The sequence below is a fragment of the Macaca thibetana genome, chromosome 8 (assembly GCF_024542745.1).
Source record: "Macaca thibetana thibetana isolate TM-01 chromosome 8, ASM2454274v1, whole genome shotgun sequence".
Lineage (NCBI taxonomy): Eukaryota > Metazoa > Chordata > Mammalia > Primates > Cercopithecidae > Macaca > Macaca thibetana.
This window is the reverse complement of record NC_065585.1, coordinates 102133682-102154938: the sequence shown is the minus strand read 5'-3', so window position 1 is coordinate 102154938 and position 21257 is coordinate 102133682. Positions and strand designations below refer to the sequence as shown.

At 46.9% G+C, this 21257-nt stretch overlaps 1 long non-coding RNA gene across 3 annotated transcripts in view; it reads right to left on the bottom strand.

Annotated features, from left to right (window-relative positions):
• The window catches only part of LOC126960790 (uncharacterized), a 68532-nt gene extending 48746 nt beyond the window's left edge, over nucleotides 1–19786 (bottom strand). For all 3 annotated transcript variants that reach the window (XR_007728105.1, XR_007728103.1, XR_007728104.1), the window contains exons 1-2: nucleotides 19657–19786; nucleotides 19111–19211 (exon numbers count right to left, since the gene is read on the bottom strand). This is a non-coding gene — a long non-coding RNA (uncharacterized LOC126960790). The remainder of the gene's footprint in view (nucleotides 1–19110; nucleotides 19212–19656) is intronic.
• Nucleotides 19787–21257: the final 1471 nt, after the last annotated feature.

Below are 21257 nucleotides of genomic sequence, written 5' to 3'. Positions count from 1 at the left end.
ATAATGCCTGATCTCAGATCCCACAACCAGGAGGGCCCTAGAAATCATGTAGGCCAGAGGTCGGCAAAGATTTTCTGCAAAGGGCCAGAGAGTAAATATTTTAAGTTTCATGGATGGTCTGGCCTCTGCTGGGAAAACCAACTCTGCCATCGTAGTATGAAAGTAGCCACAGACAAGATGTAAAACATTGAGCAACTCCAATCAAAGTTTATTTACAAAAACAGGGTGAGGTGTTGGATTTGGCCCCAAGACCATAGTTTGCTGACCCCTTATTAGACAACTCTTTTTATTTTAGCATGAAGAAAATTGAGACCCACAGAGCTTCTCAGGGTCATGGCTCGGGACTTTGCAGTGGTGTCAGAGCTGGGAGTATCAAATCAAGTCTGACTTCCAGTCCAGAGCACTTTCCACTCTGCCACACTCATCCCCATCCAGTCTTCTCCCAGTAGGGGCTTTTCTTTGACCCCTACCAACCCTGCACTGACCTCCTGGACATACAGAGGTTGGACAGTCAGAGGAGTGTGCAGGAGCCCCTGCTTTAGAGGCTGTGCATTTTGGATCTCCCAGATCTTGCCATCTGCAGAGATACTCCCTGGCCCAGACCTCTTATTCCACCTGAATCCCTTTCTGCCTCCCCTGTGCCCATTTTCTGCCTCTTCTAAGTTAAAATCCCAGCACTTTGGGAGGCCAAAGTGGGCAGGTCACTTGAGGTCAGGAGTTCTAAGTGAAAATCAACCTGGTATTGACCTATGAAAGTTTTCAGAAAACTCAGAAGGCCACCAGGGATTCATCTATGCCAGTGATGCTGTGTATAAAGCCAGGTTCACAACACATGTGAGACCCACCACTTCTCTCTTACAACATATATTACTGAAAGGTTCTTTCAGAATTCTAGCCAAGCATTTATGGTCAGGACAAAGAAATAATTAGGAATAGTACGCTTACTTTCTTGTCCTCTTTTTTTCTGACACTGTGCACCCAACACATACACAGACACACACACACACATACACACACATGTGCATGCATGCACATGCATCAGTAGAGGAACCAAACAGAAAGGAATACAGAACGGAACAGAGTGTTCTCCTCAGACCGAGTGAAATTAACTCTAATGTAAATGACTTTGTAGAGTCAGGAGAGCAGGGTCTGAACCCATACTTTTCCTTGTGTTTGCTGTTTAACACTGAGCAAATGACCTAACTGCCCTGATTCCCCCAGTCTTCTTTTTTCAGACTCGGTAACACTGCATGCCTCATGGGTTTGTTGTGCAATAAATGTGAAATCACACGATCTCCGGGAGCCTGTTACCAGGCCAACTCGATAGCAGGCACTCCACCAACAATGGGTTGCTCTCCCTGACCACAAGGAGGATGTGATTCCATGTGTTCCCTGCTTCTACCCTGCCTAAAACTCCTGCCTAGTTCTCTCTCTCTCTCTCTTTCTCTCTCTCTCTCTCTCACACACACACACACACACACACACACACACACATACACGAGGTCTTTGTCATGCTCACTTATTTCTGGCCTCTATCCAGTGGTTGCATACCCTCCCAACATTGCAAGTCTTGGAGACGCCAACCAGGATGTGCTGCCATTCACTCTGTTCCTTGTGCAGGGTAGCAGGAAAGGTTGACCTGGGCACCTGAGCTCAGCGTGTCTGTGCATGGGGGGAGTAGGACAGCACAGGACAAGGCAAGGGGCACCATCTCTTTTTCCTCCTCTGGAATCACTGGAAGTAAATTTCAAATTTTTATCTTAACAATATCCCGAGAGCCCTGTGATTAATGCTGAGCATGCTTCTGAGATGGCCTTGCTTGAGTCAGTTCAGGTTTTACATGGGTAGGGTTTCAGTCTGAAAGGACTCAGGACTCTTTCCTGGTTTCAAATTGCTGTTTCAACCAATGGAGCCAACCAAAACTTACATCTTGCTATCCCAAACCCTGGGGAGTGAGAGCCGCACAGGGCAGGCTCTCTGTTTCTTTTTGTTGCTATAAAGAAATAACTGAAGTTGGGTAATTCAAAAAGGCAGAAGGTTTATTTGCTCATGATGATGCTGGCTGGAAGACTGGGCACCTGGGGAGGGCCTCAGGCTGCTTCCACTCCTGGTGGAAGGGGGAGGGGAGCTGGCACATGCAGAGATCACAGGGCAAGAGAGGAAGCAGGAGAGGAGAGGGGGCCCAGTTCTTCCTAACAAACAGCTCTTGCAGGAACTAGAACAAAAACGCACTCATCCCCCAGGAAGGGGATTAATCTATTCATGAGTGATCTGCCCCCTGACCAAAATGCTTTGCACTAGGCCCCACCTTCAACATGGGGATTAAATTTCAACAGAGGTGTGAGGGGACAAACATCCAAACGACACAAGCATCTGAACCACAGCACTGCGCCACAGCCTGTCTCGTTCGTGGAGGGGAGGCGAGTTACCTACAATAGGAAAGGCCTCTGAAAACCTCCTCTGAAAACACAATGTAAGCTTTTTAAAAAATTATTATATTTTATTTAGAGACAGGGTCTCACTTTGTTGTCCAGGCTGGAGTGCAGTGGCACAATCACAGCTCACTGCAGCCTTGACTTCTTGAACTCAAGAGATCCTCCTGCCTCAGCCTCCTGAGTAGCTGGGACTACAAGTGCACATCACCACACCTGGCTAAATTTTGCTTATTTTTTGTAGAGACAGGACCTCACTATGTTTCCCAGGCTGGTCTCAAATTCCTGGGCTCGAGCGACTCTCCTACCTCAGCCTCTCAAAGTGCTGGGATTACAGGTGTGAGACACCGTGCCCAGCCAGTGTACACGGTTTGATGCACATGCTCTGCTGGATCTCTTCTGCTTTGCCCTCTAGATGGAATTTCTATCTTCCTCTCTGCCATGAGCCCCTGGAGACTGGACATGTGCACAACAGCAAGCCCACGTAACTTCTGGCTTCCTGTTGAGTTCAGCCCATGAAAGATGGGGAAATCTACTTCCTTACGCCCCTCCCATGGGGGACAGCTACAAGCTGGCTGTGAGTCCTGCTGGGCTGGTTCTGATACTGTCCCCAGCCCTAGTTCCTTAAGCCCAGTGGGGGGTAAGAGCTCCCCAGTGCCGGTCCCGCGTTCTTCACTATACTTCGTGGCCAGCCTATACTTTTCCCACACCTTTGTAAAAAGGCCTTGTGTTAAACACCTTCTCAAATCGCCGGGTTCCAGTGTGCCAACTATTTCCCGCAGAGACACTGGCTGATCAGGTACAGCACATGGAAGAGGAATGTTCACAACTGGAGGTCTGTGGGGAACGGACCATCTCCTGGCAGGTTGAAGAGGGGATGCTGCATCAGGCCCAGAGGACAGGGTCTGAAGAGGCTAGAAGAAGGGGATGAAGAGGCCACATCTGGAGGCAGAGAGGACAGTGGTGTGGTGGGGGTGGGGAGTGGCCGCTTCAAATCCTCTGCCCCAACTTTAGCAAGAGGGAGAAGCTCAGGACATCAGTCCAGGTTCTGAGAGAGTGCCAGGGACACCTGCAATCCAAATGGGGAAAGTGTCGCCCCCACTGGCCAGCTGTCACCACAGAGCCAAATGCGGAAATTAATCAGGATTATGATTATGGGATACATGTCGGTGGTGCTCTAAAAAGAGCCCCCAGCGTTCATGACAGTCTTCCAGTTAATCTGAACACTGGTAGAACAACCAGCAAAGGTTGCAGTTCTTCCCAAGAGGATGTGGGGTCAGATTCAGAGCCTGGCACCACTCACAAGTCCTGCCGTGCCTTTGGGGCCAGATCCAAGGCCCTAGGACAAGAGCCAGAGGCTGAAGAAACTCGAAAGAAACAGCTGCCTGGCCTCAGGAAGAGGGCCCTTCTCTCTTGGTGGGTTGTCTGGGAAGAAATCAATGTTTTGATTGCAGGCAAGCAGGGTACCAAAACTGCATCCCTTGTCCCTTCCCTAGCACAAACAGAGAAACCTTGGAAAAGGAAGCCAGACACACAGCCAGTCTCCAAGCGGGGCACACCATCTCCAAATGGATTACATGGCCCATTGAGCAGCCTTCACCGTGGATTATTTAGGCACTGTTAAGAGTCAGGGCTCTATAAATTGGATGTAAAATGCATGTGGGTTTCCTGTAGTTTATCAAGCTGGTAACTCCCTAAAACCATAATACAGAGCATGAATATGCCAAAGAGCTGAAGAAGGAGGGGATGAAAACCTTCTAAACTTAACACCGGATTCAGAACCCAAGATTTAGCACGCTGCTCACTCAGCCCACGGGTATTCTGGGGAGGGCCCACTTGACCTTGGCCTCAAAGGCAGGAGATGTCGCCCCTGGTTATTTTTTATGGATTCATCATGCACAATTTACTTGTTTCCGCAGAGATTTATATTTTTAATCTGGACTGACTCTTGCGCTCTCTAAATTTACTACCTTGGAAACAACAGTACTTCCTTTTGTTTATTCTACATTGTACTTCTTTCAGGCTGTGAGGAGTGTTCCTGAACTAGGTGTTCTGGAAAAGCTCCCTCCAGCTATTCCCACTCATCAGTTTAGTAGGCTTTGGTCATATTTGCTTTGAGTTTCATCCATCCAGCCCACCTGTACTTATTAAGCACTTACTATGTGCCCTGAATTGGGCATCTCTGCCTCCACTCCACTCTTTTTTTTTTTTTTTTTTTTGGTTCTTTTGATTGTTCTTCACTCTTTTCTTTCTTAACTTATCCATCTAAATAATTTCACTGGGCCAAGTGCAGTAGATCATGCCTGTAATCTCAGCACCTTGGGAGGCCAAGGTGGGAGAATCACTTGAAGCCATGAAATTGAGACCAGGCTGAGTAAGAAAATGAGATGCCATCTCTACAAAAAAAAAAAAAAAAAGAAAAAATTAGCTAGGCATAGTGGTGCGCTGGTAGTCACAGCTACTTGGGAGGCTTATGTGGAAGAATCGCATGAGCCTTGGAGGTCAAGATTGCAGTGAGCTGTGATCACGCCTCTGCACTCCAGCCTGGGTGGCACAGCGAGACTGTGTCTCTAATAGTAATAGTGATGATGGTAGCTTCACTGACCTGCAAAAATTAAATAGGCATATCACCGTTTTCTTCTCACAAAAGAGGGAACCATGATGCAGAGATATTTCATTCTCAAGAACTACTGCAAGGCTGCAGTCTTATCTGAAGGAGATGAGCATTGAGGTTTGCAGACTTGGGTTCAAATTCTGGCTCTACTGCTTACCTGCCAGGTGACCTTGGGAATGTTGGTGAACTGCCCTAGCCTTAATCTCCTAGTCTGTAGAATGGACATCATATCACTTCTCTCAAAAGATTGTTGAAGAATTAAATAAGAAAACATTTGCATGTGACATAGGAGCAGTTCTTCATATGAATCCAGGCCCCTTGCTTGCAGAAACATGAGCCTTCCACTACAAGAAGGCATAAGACTGCAGAGACAGGACAGGGACAGGAAGGCAAGAGTTAGATTCACTGATTTCCTGACATCATGTACATCATGAGGAGGAAACAAAATTAACCAACTGCCAAGCACAGCCTTCCCCTAAAGTGGGAGTGTCAGCATCCTCTCTCTCCCTGACCAGCGTCTTCCTTCAGAGGGATGTCATGCAAAGAACAGGGAACCAGAGTCACAAACGGGCCAGGCCCTTGTTTCAAGTCATAAGTTAATGCCACCTTTGACTGGTTGCCATTTTGTGAAATTATAGGAAGATGTGTCAGTCTTTCAGTGGTTGATTGCCCTCTGACCTAAGAAGGAATTGCCCTCCAGACCTGGACATGAATGTGAAGGCTGGGGGCATATTTGGTACCCAACTGAGAATAGAACTCTTGCTAAGCAAGAAAGACTCAAAGCCCTTGAGGAAGATTCATGGCAAGGGCTGTGCAGAGGAAACCCACTGTTTAAGGACACCTTCCAAGTGTTTGTGGGTCCAGGTCAGGGGCCCCAGAGAGGCAGACCCCCGAGGTGATCAGAGCACACAATTGTGCCAAGGGAGGGCACGTGGTCCCTTCTGTGCCCCATAGGTGGGATCAGTAGTGACCAACCTGGGGCCCACACTTGTTCTCCTCAGGCTTTCTAGCAGATGGCTTGTGCTGTGTCCTCCCCTCAGTGCCATCCTTTTAACAGGAATCACAGAATCGAAACTTTCAAGGGTCTCTGGGAGCTGTACTGGAGTGGAAGTGAGAGGCATGAGATCACCCTGGGAGGGCTTCTCCCATCCTTGCTCCTTCCCTGTCCTGTGAGGGACTAGATGAGCACTTTCCTCAAAGTCTGCTGCCTGGACCATCTGTTTCAAATGACCAACGTCCATGGTAATGGTGTGGATTTCTGGCCCACTCAAGCTGACTGGGTGATTCTACTAACTTTGAGAACCCCAAGACACAATAATCAGTAACTCTCTTCCAGACCTAACAACACAGAACTGCGTGACCACACAGAGACCAAAACACCTCCAGCACCTCACCTTGCCACCTTTGAAAAGACTGGGCCCTGCGTATTAGAGTCTGATTAAAGCACCACCGCTGCCGCCTTCATTTCTTTCACCTAGGGCTCCGGCCCTCATTGAAATCAAGTCTCATGCAGTAAATTGTTATCAGTGGTTTATACCCCCGGGAGCCTGAGCTTCAAATAATTTGCTGAGGACAGATGTGAGCCCAGAGAAAAACCAGGAGGGTAGGATAGGGAGCTGGGCAGGAGAGGGGAAGGTGTAGGGGAGAGAGTCCAGGGACCTAGGAATTTCTGAGATAAACATTGCCCCACACACAATTTCGACTATGACTACTGCCGAATAAGAACGAATCTTCCCAGACAGGCACATATCTAGTGGGACTCGCCCATCCTACTTCGAGAGTTTGTTCCTGACCTTGATACTTGTTTGAAGCTTAGCACATCCTGACCAAAGCCTTAGCCCCTGCTTCCAGCAGAATTTGAACTGGAAACTAGTGTTTGCCCAAGGCTTTCCTGCTCAAAAATAATATTTGTGGAAGGACAGAGCTAGCTCAGAAGTTCTGAGCAGATCCAGAAGCTTCTCTCTCACAGGCTGTGACTGTGTAACCAGCCACTCCTCATCCCCAACTCCATTCGTCTCTTATGTTTTGGCACTTCTGGGGGACATTCTGGCTCCCTCAGACCCTCCAAAGGGAATCAGGAAACAATAGACAGGGCTTTTTTTTGCAGAGCTATGACTACCCTCACTCGGAAAGGGTCAGGGCAGGTACCAAGCTGTCTTATCCAGAACTTAGTGCTGTTTTTGCTTGCTCTTTGAAGCTACTTAGGCTGCCCTTTGCACTCCCATGGCTCTTGAGAAGCGTCCAATTCCTCCTTATTTATTTATTTCACACTGTCTTCTAAGCTCCCCAACACCCAGTGAGCCCCCTCTGCCCCCAGATACATCTCTGTCCCATCCCCTCCTCTCACTGCGCCTGTACTTGGGGGCTCACTCAGCCCTTTCTCAGATCTGCTAGAGGTGCTCTGTTCCTTTAAGGGACTCCTCACAGCAGGATGTGGGACCACAGCCTGCAGGACCGGCCAGCCATTCTGACAGGTGAGAACCTGGATCCCTGCTCTCCAGAACCTCAAGAAGCTCAGAGCCTGAACGTGCTGACATAAGGGGCTCCCTCTCTCATGAGGATACTGTGCGCCAGACGCATTGTGTAGAGTACCTCCACCATGACCAGGTGATTTAGGCATCCTTGTGTTTCCTGCAGATAAGGCGAAGGGGACTCCTGGAGGTGACCTAGCTTGCCCAAGGTACCGCCCAGGCACATGGAGAGCTGTGATTCTAAGTCGATGCCTCCAACTCAAAGCCCAGTGCCCTTCCCATCTGATAGGGACAAGACAGCAGTACCAGGAGGGACCTGCAGGTAGAGCGGTGACATGATGGAAGCAGTAGCTTCTGGAAGAGCGTCTGGAATCCATGTGCGAGATGGACTGGGAGGAAGATGAGTAAACATCGGCTGCATCGAGGAGGCGGTGAGAAGCATCAAAATGATTAGGTGACTTCGTGGATGTAAATCCTCTTCCAGGACAAAGCTAAAAACAACCCTTTGTGACTGGAAGGGGTTAACTCTCTCAAGAGAGCTCGATGGCTACCCACTCTCAGAGCCCCTGGTGTGCTCAGGCAGAAAATGGGCAGGAGTAGCTCAAGGAATGCTTTATTGAGTATGGATCTGCCTTACAAGAAACTGCAGTTTGTGGAGGGCAACAAGCAGCCCAGACTGTGATGGTTGAAGCAAGTTAGAACTGCATAACTCTAAACAGCAGAGTTTCATCAGTCCTTCAGCTCTTGTGCCCTCCCAGCTCCAGACGTCCACCTCAGGATTTCCCATGGTGCACAGAAGACTTGTCCTGATTTGGGACAATGGAGACAGTGTGTCCATAGTGGTAGTCAGGAGTGGGAACTGTTCCCTGAACCCAGCCTGAAGCAATTACAAAGGGCAGGGCCACCCAGGGCCCAGGGTCTGCAGCTGGTTAGAAAAAAACCATCTCTGATGAGGTCTCAAGGTTTGGCTCTTTTTCTCTCCACTGATTTCTCCCAGACAGACCAGATGGATTTGGTTCCAGGTCAGCGTGTTCTCTTACCCCTCAGCTCAGCAATCATCTATTTCTCTCGTCTACCTCTCCTAACTCTCTGCAGTAATAAAATCCTACCTTGAACAGTACATTCTGATTTACAAAGCTCCCTCACATGCACAATCTCATTTGGTCTTCTTAACAGTACTAAGGTAGAGGTGTTTTTTCCCATTTCACAGATAAAAACCTGAAGCTCAGAAGCTTTCACTTGCCCAAGGCCATAAAAACTGAGCCCAGGCAGGGCGCAGTGGCACCTATAATCCCAGCACTTTGGGAGGCCAAGGTAGGCGGATCATCTGAGGCCAGGAGATCAAGACCAACCTGACCAACATGGTGAAACCCCATCTCTACTAAAAATACAAAAATTAGCCAAGTGTGGTGGCACATGCCTCCAGCTACTCTTGGGAGGCTGAGGCAGGAGAATCGCTTGAACCCAGTAGCCAAAGGTTTCAGAACCAAGATCACACCATTGCACCCCAGCCTGGTCAACAAGAACAAAAACTCCATCTCAAAAAAAAAAAAAAAAAAAAAACTCCAGATAAGCTCTTCCTCCAATTCTCTCCATGTTAATGATCAAATTCACCAACTACCCAATGATTCATGCCAGAAACCTGAGAGACAGACACTTTTGACACTGCATCTTCTCTGAACTTCCTCTCAGCAGTTACCAAATTCCATCATTTTTTTCTCCTAAATATGTCTTTCCATCTCCACACGAGACTGTTGCCTCCCTCACTGTGATGCCTCCCCAGGGCCAAAAAGGCAGCCTCTTCTCTGGTCTTCCAACACTACTGTTGCCATATTTGTGCCATTCTCATACCATGCTGAGTGTTGTTTCAGAATTGAAAATCTGCCCATTTCATTTCTTAAGTTAAAACTCATGCGAGGTCCCCATTATTTCTAGAAGAAGAAGAGAGGGAGGAGGAGGTGGAAGACGAAGAAAATACTTAACATGACTCTCAAGCACTTCATGGTCAATCCCTGTCTATGTCTTTATCTTTACCTTCATCACACCTAACTCTTCCCCCCATCCCCCTGAGCTCCAGCCACATTAGCCTTTCTTTAGCTCTTCAAATGTGCTAAACACTTCCTGCCTCAAGACCTTGTACCTGCTATTCCCTCTGCCTGGAATATTCTTTCTTTCACTCCAACCTCGTTTTGCTTAGTTAAATTCTTACTCAGGGTCTCAACTTCAATGTCATTTCTTCAGAAAAACCTTCTTTTGTCCCCACAAAAAGGTTGAGTTACTCAGTTCTATACTCTCATATCTTCTTATTTCTCCTTCATGACAGGTGTCACAATTGTAATTAATTATTTACGTGATTGTAACAATTGGCTGTGGGCACAAAAATACTGCATTCCAAACTGCTTCAAAATCCAGTGACTTGAAACCATATTCTCAGGTTCTCATGGGCTGCAGGTCAGCTGGACATGACAGGTCTAGTTCAGGCTCGGATGGTGGCTTCACTTCAGGATGCAGTGGCTGGGTGGCCACTCTGCCTCTCACTGAGGTTGGTGAGCCATTGGGACCAGCCTCTGCTCCACACATCTCTCACTCTCTTCAGGCCAGCTGACTGCAGCGGGTTCTTCTCATGGTGATGGTAGGGGCAGAAGAGGGCAAATAGACGTGTGCAAAGTCTAGGCTTGGAATAGGCACATGGTCATGTCTGCACCATTCCATTGGCTAAAACCAAAGTAAAAGGGTAGGAAAAATATGCTCCATTCCTTTAGCAGGACAAACTCTAAAGTCACATTGCAAAGAACAAGGACAGAGAAAGGACGTGAAATATTAGGACAAAGAATGCAATCTACCCCAGTACTTATTGAACTGTGTTGAACTCCATTTTTTCATTTAAATTGTAAAATCTATGAATACATAGTTTTTTTCTTTTTTTTTTTTTTTTTTTTTTTTGAGACGGAGTCTCGCTCTGCCACCCAGGCTGGAGTGCAGTGGCCGGATTCAGCTCACTGCAAGCTCCGCCTCCCAGGTTCACGCCACTCCCGAGTAGCTTACAGGCGCCGCCACCCGGCTAGTTTTTTGTATTTTTAAAGTAGAGACGGGGTTTCACCGTGTCAGCCAGGATGGTCTCGATCTCCTGACCTCGTGATCCGCCCGTCTCGGCCTCCCAAAGTGCTGGGATTACAGGCTTGAGCCACCGCGCCCAGCCGAATACATAGTTTTCTAAAGTGCATAACAAATTACCACAAATTTAGTGACCTGAATAACAGGTGTTTATTATCTCACAGTTTCCATGAGTCAGGAATTCAATCATGGCTTAGCTGGATTTTTGGTTCACAATCTCATAATGCTGCAATCAGTGTGTTGACTGGATTGTGTTCTCATCTGAAGGTGTAAGTGGGAAGAGAGCCACTTGAAAGCTCCCTTAGGTTGTTGGCAGAATTCATCATGTTTCTGCAGGACTGAGGGTCCTGTCTTCTTGCTGGCTGTTGGCTCAGGGCTGCTCTCATCTCATTAGCACACAACCCTTTCCTTGGATTGTTCACCACATGGCTGTTTGCTCCTTCAAGGCCACCAAGAGAGCCAGATCAAGTCTTCCCAGAGTAATCTCAGGAGTGATATCCCATCACCTCTCCCATATTCTTACAACTAAAAGCAATTCAGAGATCCCACCTATATTCATGAAGCTGGTACTACACAGGTTGTAACATCAGGGAGTGGAGATAATGGGGACCACCTTAGAGTTCTGCCTACACACTGTGATGATAGAAAGAGATGGACTTCATCTGTCCTGGTATTTCAGTATTTCTATGCTTTACACAATACCACAAAGATAGTTTGTGCTCAGTAAATATTTGTTGAAAGGATTAATGAATGAAAAAACACAAATGATGATAGTGGAATAGGACTTAGGTCTAGGTCTTTCAACTCTGACTCTAAAATTCTTCCATTATCTCAGCTACCTTCTCAGCCCACTTTTCTGCTCAGTCCCTCCCTCTCACATCAGGTCTTCATTCCCACAGTCCCAGTGCTTCCTAAGTTTTAACTCCACCACATTGTCTTATCTTTATTTTTTTTATTTTTATTTTTTTGAGACAGAGTCTCGTTCTGTCACCCAGGCTGGAGTGCACTGGTATGATCTCAGCTCACTGCAACCTCTGCCTCCCGGGTTCAAGCAATTCTCCTGCCTCAGCCTCCCAAGTAGCTGGGATTACAGGTGCCTGCCACCATACCTGACTAATTTTTGAATTTTTAGTAGAGACAGGGTCTCACCATGTTGGCCAGGCTGGTCTTGAACTCCTGACCTCAGGTGGTCTACCCACCTCAGCCTCCCAAAGTGCTGGGATTACAGGCGTGAGCCATTGCACCCAGCCCCACATTGTCTTATTTTATCTCTCATTCTCTTCCTCTGTTTCATTCATGCCACCACTATTCCTCTTCTCTCTGTCTTCTCCTCACTTCCAGGCCCACTTCCCACACTTTATATGCTTCCCAGAGCACCAAACTCTTTTAAAGACAATGGGAGAAAGAACAAAATACCTTCCCTATCAGCATAGAGCAAGCACTCAAATAATATGTTTAAATGAGTGAGTGATTGAAAGAATGAATGGAAAATATATTTCCAGAAAGAGAAAGACATCTTTTTGTCTTAAATGTGTCTGTCTTTTGATGGACCTGAAGATGGAAATGCCAAATATGAGCAGGGACACCTGGAATGGATCTGTGGTGACCTAATGGAATAGGAAAGCCATCTGTTTCATTTAAATCTTGGGGATTGTGTGTCTGTCTGTCTGTCTATCTGTTGAGACAAAGAGTTAGATAGAATAATAGGAGTTTAATTCACACATATTTGAAAATACAGAGCTCTATTCCTCTGAGTCTCTTAATTTTACATTCTAATTTATGTTCAGTGTTTTGCACAAAATGTGGATGTTACACTCAAAAACTATGCACTTTTCCACCCCCCACTTCCACATACCCCATGCCCTTTCCTGACACCCTCCCAAGAGAATCAGACAATCCACTGTAGTGGTTAGTTTTACGTGTCCACTTGATAGAGCCATAGGGTCCCCTGATATTTGGTCAAACATTATTCTGGGTGTTTCTGCTAAGGTGTTTTGAGATTAATGTTTACATCAGGAGACTGAGTAAAGCAGATTGCTCTCCCTAATGTGAGTGATGGGGGCATTATTCAATCAGTTGAAAACCTGAATAGAACAAAATTACTGACCCTTGAGTAAGAGAGAATTCTTCCTGCCTACCAGCCTTTGAACTGGAACTACACCACTGGCTGTTCTAGTTCTCAGGCCTTAGGACTTACTGGAGTTAAACCATCAGCTCTCCTGGATCTCCAGCTGGCCTCCTGCAGATTTTGGGACTTGCCAGCCTCCATAATCATGTAAGCCAAATTTTTTTTTTTTTTTTTTTGAGATGGAGTTTCACCTCGTCACCCAGGTTGGAGTGCAATGGCACAATCTTGGCTCACTGCAACCTCTGCCTCCTGGGTTCAAGCAATTCTCCTGCCTCAGCCCCCCGAGTAACTGGGATTATAGGTGCCTGCCACCACAGCTGGCTAATTTTTTGTATTTTTAGCAGAAATGGAGTTTCACCATGTTGGCCAGGTTGGTCTCAAATTCCTGACCTCAGGTGATCCACCCACTTCACCCTCCCAAAGTGCTGGGATTACAGGCGTGAGCCACTGTGCCTGGCCTGATTCTTTATAAGAAATCTCTCTCTCTCTCTCTTCTCTTTTTTTTTCCTCTCTCTCCACACACAAACACACACCCCCACACACACACCATTGCTTCTGCATTTCTGGAGAATGCTAATACAGTGACCTTCTGAACCTGTGGTGAGTCAGGGTGTGGAATGCATGAAATGTGTAAGGTGAATGACTGGCTTTGTGAGTCACATCCCAGGTCAAGGACTGAGCATGATGGGCAGGTCATCACCATCACAAGTCTCGCCCTGTCCAGTCTGTTTGTACTGCCATCAAGGCAAACAAAAATCAGAGGTTCCGACCACTGGGTTGAGCTAAGCACACTGGACACGGGTGAAGTTTACTGGGGGCCAACCTGCTGGATCTCCTATCATCAGCTTTTCTCTGCATATGCAAACTAAAGCTTTATGAAGGAAAAGAGTTCTGGAAGACAGAAAAGCCCTGATGATCTAAATAAATAATATCTAGGCATATAATTGGCACCGTGGCACACTCATTGACAGAGAACAAGCTTGGGGAAGGGGTGTCTTCCTCCCAGCGGTCTCCAGCTGGCCCCCTGAGGCTGTGGCTGCCCCTGAGCCACAGAGGAATACACTCAACCTTACAGCTGGAAGGACCTGGCCCTAATAGAAATGTACCAAAGGCTTGTAGAAGCAAGACCTTTCCCCAGGCTGCAGTTTTCAGAAAGGGCAATGATTTACCTGAGCTTCTGATCAAACCCACAACAATCTGGAGTCCTCAACTGATTCGAAATGAAACTCTATTTCCTTCCTTTGGCTTCATTTCCTTCTGGTCAATATTTGTTCCACCATTTCCAGGCTGAAGATTATTCTTTTTAGTGGAAAAGACATGGTAACTAGGATTTGATGGGCTCTGTGTTCTCTGAGTCAGAAGGTAGAATAGAAAGAGTCATTATACTCACAACAGTTGACATGGGTTCTGGTGCCACTTCATCAATAACTTATCAGAGTTTTAAACGCCTGTGGGTATCTTTCTCTGTTCTGCAAAATGAGACCTTTAGATTGTGTGCTGATTAAGGTTTACAGGCTACAGTGTTGTAACAAAGACAAGCCAAAGTACAGTGGCTTAAATAAGAAGTTTATGCCTCTTTTTCACCAAACTTTCAAGTATTCGGTTGGTGCAAAAGTAACTGTGATTTTTGCCATTAAAAGTGGTTCAGGGATGGTGGGTTAGCTCTACTCAAAAAGGTCCAGGGAGCCAGGCTAGGGGGTCAACATGTGACTTTTGCCTCTGGATCCAAGGCAGCAGAAACAGGGAGAAGGAAGGTCCAGGGATTTCTACTTTAACTAGAAATGTACACATCACTCTGCTCATATCCCACTGGCCGGTGTCATTGCCACGTTGCCACCAACTGCGAAAAAAGGCGGGAAAATTCAGTTTGTAATTGAGCAGTCATGTATCCACCTAAAGCTGGGAATGGGGCAAGGGGGAAGAGAGCTCTATTAGTAAACAAGAAAAGAGAAAAATAAATATGGGGAGCGACTCTACCACTGACAACATGATCTTGAAAGTTCTTTTGGCTCATAAGACAAAAAAGGCTAGGTTCTTCAGCAATTACACAATCTTTCCCCAGCATTGGCTTTATTCTGTTGTCACTTCCTTTTTCCAAATAGTCCATTTTCTTGTTTGACACATTTCACAATCCACAGCTCACTGTGGCCCTGAGTCTCCCTGACCTCATCCACATGAGCTGGCCTTAGCTTCCATCTTTTACAGGATCACTCTTAAAATCTGAACTTATTAGCGGTCTTTGCAGGCAGTTCTGTTGATTCTTAGATGCCTTCACTTAGTCTCTTCCTTGCTACTATTCCTGGTTATTAGTTGAATCTTGGAATCTCCTGGGTTATTTTCAGATTTTTTCTCCCAGTAATCTTTCTGAAAGAGGAGACACATAGGTGGCATTTATTGGTAATGCCCAGATAAATTTCCCTGAGGTTCCTGTACCATAGAGTGCCCCACCCTGGTGGACAGAACCAAGGCTGGGGGAGCAGCCCCCTATATCATTTACCACTACTTTCAGAAGCTGAAAGAGATTAAGGCAAATCAATATCCACAAGGCTTGATTTTCAGTAGACAAACTATTGCCCCATTACTGCTTCCTCGGTCTAGAGCGAAATTTCGACACCAGTATTTCACCTGAAAATGACCATGGCAAGCTCTTCATGTCCCAGTTTTCTTGCCGATGTTTCTCTCTGCTGACCACATCCTCTGTGCACTCTTTACCATGGTCCAGCCTCCTCTGGCCAAAACATCAGCCAGCACTGACAATGCCCTTGACTGTGGTCCTGCAGTGCACTGCCCTGACCCTTGAGCGACCTTCTCCTATTCCTTATTCTGGATTTTGGTTTCTCATGAAGACTCTCATTGTCTAAAGAACAGGAACCTTGCCTGGATGGAAGAAGAGAGAAAACAAAGTGTGCAGGGCTAAGGGAAGAGGGAGGGAGCCAAGGAGAAGACTGAAAAAGAGCAGAGCTTGGCAGGAGCTCCTTCCCCAGGGGCCATGGCTGACAAATTCCCTGAGCCGCAAGCGATGGTAGCCAAGGAAGTGGGTACAGCCAGCTGGCTACGCAGCTCTAGAAAGCCAGAAACTCCAGACTGATGGGTCCTCAAGAGTGCGCTTTGGAAAAGGAAAATGAGATTCCATCAGCGAGACCTAATGAGAAGGCCGCAGCCTCTGGTGAGCAGATGGAGCAGAGAGGAGGAGCTCTGACATTCATCTCTAGAGTGTGGGTGATGTGGGTGAAGAGCACAGCCAGCCACAGGGGCACAGAGTAGGTCAGAACCACAGGACCCCCTGTGCAGGGCTTGGCGAGCTGCCTTTTGGTGGAGAGAGGGCTGGAGAGACCCGGCCAGCCTTGTGGACTCCACAGAGGTAGCTGTTGGTGTGAATCTTTGCCCGGCAACATTTGCTGCTGACCATCCACCTTTTCCAGGTGAGGTAAGGGGGAGATTAGAGCAAAAACAGAAAAGGGGCTGCAGAGGGAATCTCCTTTTTCTCTGTATCAGAGGCTCAAAATGAATAATAATGATGGGTGGACTGAATCTAAAGTCACCCTGGTTTGAGTTTTGCTCAGTCCAAGAAGAAATGATTGTAACAGTTTACATCAGGACATAGAATTGAAATTACTGCTCCCTCTTTCAAATATCAAACCACCCACAGAATCAGTTCCAGGTTTAGCAGGGGAAGGAGAGAGGCAGGACAGCAGTAATCTGGATTGAATGCAGGTTTTATCTTCGCAGAAAGAATAAGCTCTTCTCTTACAGTGCCTTTCATTTAAAGTGCTCTTAAGAGCTGATGAGAATCGAGGTCATCGTAGAACCTCCTCTGTACTCAAGAAAAAGGAGAGGCAGAAATCTCACCCTCCTCCAGCTGACATGTGAGGGAATAGAAGGACCCAGCTGCAAATTGCCCAGAAGGACTGGGACTTAGGGAGAAAGGCTTGGGGACAAGAAGGACATTTAGAAGCACAGTTCTCAGACGGGCTACCTTCCCAGGCTCTGCGCCTCAGACACTCAGAGTTAGGCAAGTTCCATTTTCCAATATTATAGAACTTTTAACTTTTCTCACTGATTCCAGGGCTCCTCAACACCCTGGAGAAGCCCCATGACACAAATCTATGTCTTTGGGGATCAGAGATATTACCAGGTTTCCCAGAAGTCAAGATGGATCTCAAGACCGGGCACAGTGGCTCACGTCTGTAATCCCAGCACTTTGGGAGGATGGATCACCCAGACACGTGGATCACTTAAGGTCAGGAGTTCAAGACCGGCCCATCCCTATTAAAAATACAAAAATTAGCCAGGCGTGGTGGTGCACGCCCGTAGTCCCAGCTACTAGGGAGCCTGAAGCAGGAGAATTGCTTGAACCCAGGAGGCGGAGGTTGCAGTGTGCCGAGATCACACCACACTGCACTCCAGCCTGGATGACAAAGAGGGACTCCATTTTTAAAAAAAAGAAAGATGGGTCTCAAGACATATAAGCAGATTCCACAGTGAGCTTTCCTGCCTACAACCCCACCTCTACCACAAACATTTTATAGGTGAAGCCAGACTACAATTTAGTTTTAAATTGGCTGCCTTGAAGAAGAAATATTTTCCAAACGGAAAGTCCAACCAATGTTATGTTTGGGAGAATCACAGATGAAGACAAGAAGTTGTCTTCCACGTGCGTGTCTTGGGGTGACAGCCGGGGAGGGGTTATGGGCTGACTGGATGTGAATTTTAAGCCTTTGGTGGAACTTGATAAACAGTATGAATTTAGTCCATAAATCTGGGGCACAAGAAACAACCCATTTCTTTGTTTTTCTAAGTGAGCTTAAACCTGGCTCAGCCTCTTAAGTCACTTTTAATTTCTTTTGGGTCATAAAAAATATCCTGGGGTTTACGCAATTCAGGAAACTTGGGGAAGGGCCGCCTTTCTTCAGTACCTTGTACTCATTACTTTGATGCTCAATGGGAAGACTCTGCGGCTTCAAGTATCCTCCTTCCAAGCCAAGAAGGGAGGTAGTGGTTCCTGTTCAAGCCACAGACATCTCCACATTCATCCTATCCAAGGTCCTGCAACCTCCAGCCCACTGTACAGAGCCAGAGTACACACAGATCTCCACTCACAAAGAGCCCGGCACCACTTCAGCCTCCTGTGCAGGCATCTCACTCTTTCTCAGGTTGGATCTCCCTTCTCCTTCAACCTGAAAGTCCTCCAGTTCTTGGATAAACCAGCTCCTCCCCCAAACAAGCCTATACTTGTTTCTCCCCTGGGGCAAGGGAAGTCCAGCTCTTGGAACACAGAGTCCTGGCTGTCCTTGAGAGGAGGTCAGAAATGCTGCTCATTCCTTCAGAAGGCTTAAAGTTTGGAAAACGAGAGAGAATGAATTCCTCAGTCAGGATCTACTGTATGGGGGAGCCACTCAGCCAAACTTCACCCCCGTCAGTGATTTCGTAGCTGGACCAGACCAATATGGTTCAACTTCTATGTAACGAAGTTCCGAGCTGGTTTTTTTTTCAGTTCCATGGACCCTAACCTGAGCGTGCCCAGATGAACCAAGCAGGCAGCCACCCGGGGAACCTAAGTCCTGGAGTTGGGGAATGGGGACTGAATTGAGGCGTGAATCCAACATGGCAGGATCCAGGATCCAATCAGATTGAACTCTGGTGTCACCCCATGGCAGGATCTAGTCAGATCAGGCCTCCTGGCATCACCTCATTGCAAGATCCAATCAGATCACACCTCATTACCCTATGCTTATAAAACCTGACCCAGCCCTCAACTGGAGAGACACTGCTTTGGGAACCATACCTGGGGTTCTCCTTACTTGTTACAAGTAATAACATCCCCTTGCTAAATCTTCCTTGGTTGTGGTCATTGGGTTGACACCCACCAAGCAACTGAACCCATCCGTTGTGTGGATGATAATTTCCCAGACTCCTGTGTAATGATCAGGGAGGAGGAAGCCCAGGATCCAGGCTCTATTCTCTTTCCTAGATTCTCTGCATAAAGGTACCTGACCAAGTGGAGGCTGAACGTGGGTTCCTGACCAAGTGGGGCTGATCAGGGCTCCTCTCCCAAGTCCTGTGTCCTGCTGTGAACCTGTTGACTTGGAAGAGGCACCTTTTGCTAATTCATGCAAAGGCACCACATGGCCTAGGGGTGGCCTTGTACCTATAAATCTGCATGCCCCTCAGGCATCAGTACAACTTGGAAGTACCACTCTGTCCTGTGAGATTCACATTTAGCCCAGGATTACCATGATGAAGGGAGAAAATGGGAAGTGGCCTGCCCCACACTGGGAACCATTGCCCAGCCATGTGACAGAGTGGAAGATCACCCAGCATGCTTGAGGGATGTGACCCAGCTCAGCTTACCTCTGTGGTAGGTCATGCCAGGCCGAAGCAAAAAAATTCTTCCTTGGGACAGGCTCTTCCTGGAAACCCTCTCCTCCAGCTGGGGAAACATGCTCAGCCTACTGGAAAAAAATGCAACAGGAGTTGAGAAACATGGATTGTTATTCCTTTAAATCACCTTGTGAAAATGATTTATCTTCTCTGGTCCTTGGTTTCCCCATCACCAGGATACCAGATCCTGCATAGGTTGGTTAGAGGATCACATTAAATCAAAGGATAAAACTGATAGGAAAAGCACAAAGAACTCCACAAATACAAAATAGAGAGGAGTGGGAGTACTGCCATATGCAGGGGACCTTTCCTTCTCTTTCAAATCAGATCTGTGCTCCTGTATCAGACCCTGAACAAACATAGAGTGTAGGAGTCCATAAGGAAGTCAGGACATCATAGAAACATTTTTTGATACAGAACGAAATGTCTCCTATGTCAGAAGAGGACACATGACCTTCCTCAGTCTTTCCAAACTCCCAACCACAGTCTCCAGGAGCTGGAAAAGAATTTGCCTACCCTAGTTTGGGTCAGGTGATGTTCCTTGTCCCACCCCTCGAAGCCACGCAGAGACAGCAGCCCACCGGGGGCTGATTCTCTTGAAACCTTCATCCTTTCCTGGTCACGTCCAGCCACGCACCCAGCTCTGGGAAAGAAAAGGGATGGCGGTGGCATTGGCACAAGAGGTCTGGAGGCAGGAGGAGGGGACAGTGAATCCTCAGTCCCCTTGCCAGAGCAGACTTGGACCCTAAAAATAGTTTCATGATGTCAACCAGAACAAAGCCTTCTTTGGCTCCAGGAGTAAAACTTCTCAGTCTGGAATTCAACCGAAGGCTTTGTTACAAATACTTTACATGACAGAACCTATTAATATCTCCAGCTAATTGCTCCCAGTTTTGTAATCTCTGTGGTGAAAATTCCAGGCAGGTCAATGAAAGGGAGTGGATTTGTTTGATTGGGGGCCTCCCAAGTTCATATAAACTAAGTCATGTTGGCATTTTAGCCACCTGAGAAGCCCCTTGCTGTGACGTGGTCTTAAGTCTCTGTTCCCTCAGCACCCTAAGGGACTCTGCAGGCTCCTGATGTTAGGGTGTGACAAGAGAGAATTAAAGAGAAGACATAGAGAGAAATGCGTTTTACCAAGGCTTAAAATGAGGCAGAATCTCAACAAGCACGTTTTGGTGACTTTGCTTTTGGCTGGATGCAAGAAGGAGCTGCTGAAAGCTCTAGCCTTGTGTTTTATAAATTGGATCAATCAAAATCTCCCCTCTGGCTTGTATTAGTGAAGCTCCAGCCTCCCCTCACTCTCCTGGGAGGGGGGCTAGTCAGGTTCTCTGTTCTCCTGTAAGAAGACCCAAGATTCCCCTGAGCAGAAATGATGGAAATTGAGAATTCAAAAATTAGTGGCAACAGTGCTTGTTCCATGGCTGTGACCCAAGAGAAGACTGTGGAGAGAAAATAGCTTCAAATTGTATTTAAATGTAAACACGTTATCACAATAAATACAAGTCATTTCTTCCATGCACCCCAGAAGGAGCTAGGTGACTGAGAATCACTTAATGCCTGTTCCCCTAGCAATCATGTGAAACAGCTCAGATCAGTGAAGGTAAATCACATTAAAATGTAGTAGTATTCCCAAACTCGAGCAGGAACCAGACCATTCCCACCCATACACAGACTCAGTGGCAAGTTACATACACAAAGAACAGAGTAAATACTCAACCTGGCAAGGAAGCTTGTTTGAGTCTTCCACCATGTGAGGACACAAGAAGATGCCATCATTGAGAAGGCTGGTCTCATCATTGAAAAGGCTGGTCTCATCATTGAGAAGGCTGGTCTCATCACTGAGAAGACTCATCAAGTCTACCATTGCCTTAATCTTGGGCTTCCCAGGCTCCAGAACTGTAAAAAATACATTTCTGTTGTTTATAAGCCACCCAGTATGATATTTTGTTACAGCAGCCAGAACGAACAAAGAGGTTGGAAAGGAGGGTACAGTAGAGCCTCAGGGAGTCCCAGGAGACTTGGAACTGGTGCATGGTACTTCATTTTGTTTGAGGGTTTGACTTTTTATGTTATTTTGGAGGATTGGCATCTGAAAATAGGGTCTGGGGGTTTAG